Source organism: Glycine soja, chromosome 6 (genome assembly GCF_004193775.1).
Source record: "Glycine soja cultivar W05 chromosome 6, ASM419377v2, whole genome shotgun sequence".
In the NCBI taxonomy this organism is placed as follows: domain Eukaryota; kingdom Viridiplantae; phylum Streptophyta; class Magnoliopsida; order Fabales; family Fabaceae; genus Glycine; species Glycine soja.
In genome coordinates this window covers 9,773,702-9,781,310 of record NC_041007.1, presented here as the reverse complement: position 1 = coordinate 9,781,310, position 7,609 = coordinate 9,773,702, and positions in this window count along the sequence as shown.

Here is a 7,609-nt window from a genome sequence, read left to right as displayed (position 1 = left end):
GTGGAGTCAAGCTCATATATAGCGGGTATCCCGGTTAATTAACTCAATAAAGATAACTTGTGTATTAGTGATTTGAGAAAGTTTGTGCCAAGGTTTTATATTGGTAAAACTAAAAGACTAAAGTGGTGGACAGGAGGTGAAATCTTTCTCTAAGGATGTACTTTTGGGTTAGTAAAAGGTCATTAGAGAACTTGTAAAACTTTTGGTAATATGGTAAAGTCAATGTTGAAGCTTCTATTCTCCGTAGTCCTATGAAATTTACAAGGCCGTTGCGATGAGTGACCGTTGACCTTGAAAAATAAAATCCGTAATTCTTGGATTCCAACTTGTTTAGGTAATTGGCCAGTTTTTTCTTTTCTTTTCTCTTTATCACGAGTAATCGGGCAGTACATTTGCTTTTCATAGACCTCGGTCCAATACACGAGAAAAAAAATAAGTTTGGGCTGGACTTAAGTAAAACATCTCACACGAAGAGAAAAGTACACCCCTTCGTTCAAAATTATGAACCTATACCCTTAAGAAGAAAAAAATAGTAATAAGCATTAGGCTTAAGAAATGTACACAGTTTATTCCTATTTCTTCCTCTTTTTTCCAGCTAAAAAGATACTTCATTCATTAGAAATAGGTATAAGATATACTCACCGTATCAAATACAAATAGGACAGCTATGTAGCATAACTGCTTGTGCACAGATGACCAAACAACCAAACACTGCCATAAAAAAGGTTAACGAAAAAATCCTTCCAGACCCACCATATTTATTCTATTTCTAAGCTCAAGAGTTGTATGATTATTGAATTGGAACAGTCTAAACTCCAGTTTTTCAGTTACAAGATTTAAATTATGGATCAATTTTGCAATGAGTGTCAATTATGCGAAAATATTAAGTATGCATTTAATAACTTAATCCATATAAAAATAAATATGATTCAAATGGAAAATTAATTACAAAAGATGCAAACCAAGGTTCATCCAAACTTAACCCTAAAAGAATCATAAACTCATACAAAGAAAGCAGATCTATGAGAGGGATAAGGACAAAGCCATAATCTTTTATAAGGATTGTCATCATTTCTTTCACTCTTCAATGCTGGATAATGATTCTCAAGAGCCTCTTCACTTTAGGTGACTGGAGGGTCCAAAGAATGCTCTCAAATGCGTAATTTCTTCCATTAAATCATGAGTTAGGGCTTATCAAACCCCAAAGACACACCCAAGCCAAAGAAAAGAGAATATTAGGGTGCGAAATTGTCAAGTAGGATTGAAATACCACTGAGCAACTTAATTTATTTGAAAAAAAATCATTGTGCTAACACTGGGTGGGCACTTAAATTGAATCAGTAAACCATCAGCCCTATATACATGTATTAACCTACTAAATATATATAATCAAAATTCATTTTCCCCAACTTGTGTTTCTTTGTCATGACTTCGTAAACGGAGTAGCACTATCCATCATTGACACCTTTGTAATGCTTCTTCAACATTTGTTTTTGGAAAGTGTTGCAGAGGGCATGAAAGGTTTTCAAAGGAAAGGGCTGCAGAGCCATGTGATTTGTCTTTTGCCTCAATTTCATGAATCTTTAGCACTATTCTATCCATGTAAAATATGTGGTTGATTTGCTCAAACAAAATGATAACCGAACAAAGTTTTAACCCCATATACCATTTTGATTCCACATACAAATCACAAAGAACAAAAAATCAGGGCTCCTCACCATTTCATCTGACCCACCTTACATGTGAACGTGTATCTGCTCCTTGCCAAGCCATTCACCAAACCATAATATCTATATTCTTCTAATAAGTTCTAACTCTCAGTGGTGGCATGGGTTTTGCTGGTTCTGAAGACCAGCTACGAAAATTCATTAATTATTACAACAAGGCTACAACAGCCACGATCGAATGACCAGAGAAAAAAATCATTGATAAACGGATTACACATATTGACGACAAACTCGGAAACATCATCTAAAAAAGATAATATTTCCTTAATTAATTAAGGGACCAAAAACAACAATAAAAAGTTTAAGAATTAAAAACAAAAATCTTAAAAATTTAGGGACTTAACCCGATTAATTAAACTCATGGACGCTAAAATTATCCTTAGCCATTACAGCCATTACAACATATCAGAACCATTATCTATCATAGTCATGCTGCACATCAGTTTCTTGAAAAAGGTATATATATTGGAAGCATATGTTAAACGTAACAAAGATTTTTTACCCTTCTACAATCTATGGGCCGTATAGAAAAAGGCATTATGACCCCTATTAGTGATAACACTTTTATCTTTTCTTTACAATTATTGAACATAATAACTACTGCATATGGAGAGTGGTACGGGGAAGTATGATTGTTTTCCATGCATATTATTGCTCAAAAGGAAAGGGGGGCCTTCAGAGGAGGGGAGTCCTCTACCAACCCCAAGAAAAAAAAAAAGCATCAAACAATTGCTGGTGTTTGTCCTTATTAGTCGTGGTCTCATCCTCCTTCTGTATGGGTATGCATATGATATGACCGTTGATCATGCCATTGGTGCTTATATTTGCACATTTTGTCTTTTCGATTACCCAATTTCCTGATAGAAAGAAAGAAAAAAAAAAGAGGTGAAAATAGCAGAGAAAAAAACAAAGATAATTATTTTAAGGTGTATGGAATCCTTGAATTGAGAATGAAATATCATCCTCCAAAGACAATGACTGAATTCGAGAAAGAATTTTTGTGTACACAGTAATTAATAAGGTTAAGACTTAAACTATCAAAATTAAACCTCCGGCCTTCCTTTGAATTCGTAGTCACATATTGTAAACCTTTGCTGAGAGATTTATAGTCTGCCCTTGAAAATATCTAAATGTACACCCTATTTTAGGTGAAGAGAAAACAAAGATAAAAAGAAGAAAAAGAGAAAACAATAGACATGAAGATAAATGATATAAAAAAAGATTAAAAAATGTGATGATAAAAAATGAAATGAAAGATAAAATAATTGTATATTTATAATAAACCTTTGTCATTTTATGGTAAGGGAAATTAATGATAATAATATACTTTGTAATATACTCTAACATTCATGCGGAGCTAAATTTGAGAGTTAATAAACTAAAATGAATCTTTTAAAAGATAAAGGATTAAAATAAATTTTAGTAAAAAGATAAATAAATAAATAAATATATATATATATATATATAACTAAAAAAGTAAAAAAAAAAAGAGAAAATGTGAGAGCTTTTTTAATTTTTATATCGTGTGAGAATTTATATTTGTTGCATGATTGGCTAGAAATAGAAGGGAGACAGTACAAATAGGTGTGATGAAAACAATGTGAGTTGTTTGGTGTCATCGAAATAAAGTGGAAAAAAAAACCAAACATTTTGAAAAAAAAATTGGCTACTCATTTTTACTCTATTTTTACTCACATATATTTATCTTTTCTCTATTTATTCTCTATTTCTTTTAAAACCAAACATTTTTATTTTATTATATATTCCTCACCTATTTTTATTAACACGTCCCATTTCCTTTGATTCTTAGTTCTTTTCTTCTTACTGAACGGACAATTATTACATGTAACTTTCATATTGTTTGATTTGCTAGCTTCTAGATATAGAAGAAAAAAAAAATCTAAAGTAGACTTTAGCTAACAATTTCCATAGACGAATCTATAATTTTAGTACGTAAGTAAATGCATTGATCTATCAATCAATCAGCCATTCAGCCTTGCTCCTATGTCCTATTCCCGTCCCAACCTCAGTCCAAAAAAAGGTGGAAAGGGTTTGAGATTGGCAGCAAAGTGTCTGCTTGCAGTGTTGTTTTTCAGTCTCTCAAAATGTATGAAGACAGAGACATTTTGGCGTACTATAATGGAATGTAATAATTATCACGCATTGGTAAATGCTGACCGACTATCGAATATACTCCATAATCCATATGACTTCAATCAATCTTGAGCGGGCTTGATATTCGTGGCTTCTAAAACTAGCTCATTAATTTTGAGCCCTATCCTTCAAATAGATTAAATTGTTGTGTAAGGTGATGTTTTGTGCATGGATGTTGTAGGTCATGAATTTAAAGCAATTTTAGAATAACTAAACTACTCGTAATTACGAATTATAACATTTAAATCATCATTACTTGACTGGGATAAATCAAGAACACGTATCTAAATTCATATAATAGAATTTATAATGATTTCACAGTGATTGTATAGATAAATAGAGAGATTAGAAAAAATTATTCAGAGAGATACTACCCTTAGAGAGAGAGTGTACGTGTATATGTCCAAACTACGTAACAGAAAAACATCTTATTAACATCATGCGAAGATAATTAGGGCTTCTTATTCCTCAAGAAAAGGAGGGGAGGGGGTAGGATACATTAACTGGCCAATGCAATGATATAACAATATAAATAGTAATTTAAATTATAATTTAATCATTGACTGATATTAGACTTACATACACCTCAGTATTTTAAACATTTCATAAATATATTTTAATTCTCTTTATTTTTCTATTTGATTGAGAGAGAAAAAATAATGATGAGATTTTTAAAATAAATAATGATTTATATTATTACTCGTAAGTAGAAGTTTTGGAGTGTACGAACGTACGTAGGAAAGCTACAGCTAGATAACCTCTTTTAACAATAAAGTAATAGGGAAAAAAGAAGGGTTCAAAACACATATAACCAAATAAAAATAATTTATTTTGTATTTAAATTATATTAAAATAGATGACATATTAAATATATATTTATTGATGAGTTTATGAAGTATGAAAAATTTTCTTTAATAATATGAAAATTTCATGTATGTTCACATTGAAACTGATCTCTATTCGTTAAAGATGAAATAATAGTATTAAAATATTAGTGATTATTCTTTTGAGCGAATAAGAAGAAAAGTAATAATTGTGTCATTCAATGAGCAACTCTATTTGTAGATAAATTTCCAATAATATCAAAATCACTACTCATAGTATCTTATCTTATCTTTTAAATCATTTTAAAATATTATTTTTTGTTACTTTATGATGTTAATCATTTAGTTTCATCTTTTGTTAACGGTGATAAAATATGCAAAAATTAAAAGTTTGAGTGATAAATTTGTAAAAATAAAACTTGAGTGTTAAAATTTGGAAAATAATAAAAGTTAAGTTATAAAATTTACAATTAAATCTTTTTTTATCATCTCATTTATTACATTTATATAGTTTATATTTTTTTTTCTCTACTTTTCTTTTTATTCCTCGATCTGATCTTTCCACTCATCTCACGAGGTGTTAAACAAGTAACATACAAGAATAAATTAGCAAACAACTTTAGGCGAAGAAACATAACTGAATATATGCCACTCATGTGACCCTAACCCTAACTAATAGTTGGGCCTTTTTTTATAACCTAATAGTTGGGCCTTGGTGCTTAATAACTCGATAAAAATGGCATTTATATCCTGCACCTTTATTATTGTATCGTACAGTTCTCACTGTATTTTGAAAATTTCATTTTGAGAAATAAATTTATATTCTGAAATGAAGTTTTTAAAATACAATGGGAGGTGCATGAGATGAGAATGCAGAATGCAATAGTCTGAAAAAAGACAAACACCATTATATCCTGCATTCATACTATTTCGTTCTGTCCCTCATTGCATTTCAAAATGTATATTCTGAAACGTAAATTGGGAAATGCCAGATACGATTGTGATTGTGGGAGTGTAGGAAATAAATTTCACCAATTCTTATACTAAGAACTGGGCCAATATATTAGATCTACAGTGATCAGTTGCGTTACTATTCATTTACCCATGTAGCCAATTTTAACTTGGATTGAATTGTCGGGCGCGACAGAAAAATAAAGCACTTGGATCGAATTAAAATTTTATACTCAGTGTAATAAAATTATTTTATATATATATATATATATATATATATATATATATATATATATATATATGTGTGTGTGTGTGTGTGTGTGTTTTGTTCAGCATCTATACTGAAAAGTTAGACCACCGGCCGCCCCAGTGGTTTTGTAGGGGTAGTCACCATCTATCATTGAATATCTTCCTTCTCTCTTTAGCATATTTTCCTACGAATAAAAAAATGTTAAATATTATTGCCACCCACCAAAAAAATATGCATATCATTATTAATCGTTGATTTTTTTTTATCATTAATTTTGTATATTAGACTCAGACATATAAGATACATATTAGAGTAAAATATAGAACAATTTACGAATTAGGCAGGTGTTTAAATAAATAACTTAATTAAACATCTTTTTAATGAGATTTTGTCATATTTTATCATGATTTTTGAATAAATTTATCCATAAATACTTATAGGAAAAAAATACAAAAGATGAGATTTTCGCATAAGCTAAAAGTTAGGATGTAGGAGTGACAAAAATCCTCGTACTCATGGATATCTACTTCAATCACTCTCAATTTTTTTAAAAAAATATCCACTCTATTCGAGTGGGTACAAATACAGATATTATTTAACTTTCTTAAAACAAGGACGGGACGAGGATGGATATGTAACAGTCCATCCCATTCCTGTATCCATACTGGTTCCCAAAAGATTTAATAATTATAAAGTTGATAAGAACTTATTTTAATAAAATATACTAAATGTATTGGAGTATTCCAGGATCCAATTAGGCTTAATGATTTGTCCTCGTCAATTATCGAGGGTAGAGACAAAATGTGAGTCTCCTTATACTTATGCATTTTTCTACTCTTTATCTTTTAACTTTAACTTATATTAATTTTTAGCTTTGAACTCTGATAAAAATTGTCGGAACTTTGAAGGAGATGAATTCTAATATTATCAAATTTGAGAGATTTGCTGACAAACTTTGTTTGTTGTCACAAAAGTATATATATATATATAAATTAGGAATTCAAGAACTATATTAATTATCGCTGTGTTGATTTCGGTAACCAATTTAATTACCAACTCCTATAAAATTACAAATCGATAACTATCTCATGAGAGGGATTTTAGTTCCTGGACATTAACCTTAATTAAATGGTTGACTAATAACATGACTGGCTAGCAGTTAGTCCATATCATTATTGCCATATGTTTTGAAGTGGTCTTAAATGACATGTGAAAAATGACTCGGGAAATTTAACACACAATTCTACATGCACCCACCCTTACCTTGTCCTCTGCCAACCCCACTTCTTAAGGCTTCTGTTATGTTTTGATGTATAGATTCAGTCTCCATACTATACAGCTAATTATGCAATGTATATGCTTGTTTTACATCTATACATCTTCAAACGCAGCCACTGAATCTGATTTTGGGTTAGGTGTAACTGCATGCAATTGCCATTTGATCTTTCTTTTGCCTCAATTTCATGAATCTTTAGCACCATTCTATACATATGTAAAATACGTGTGGATGATTTGCTCAGACAGAATGATATCACGGGTTCATGCACGAATCCTCACCATTGCATCTGACCCACCTTGCCTGCGAACGTATCTGCTATATCCTTGCCAAGCTATTGACCAAACCACCCAATCTATATTCTTCCAACTCACTTGTGGGATTATTATTTTCGATGAGGTGGCATGGGTTTTGCTGGTTCATATGC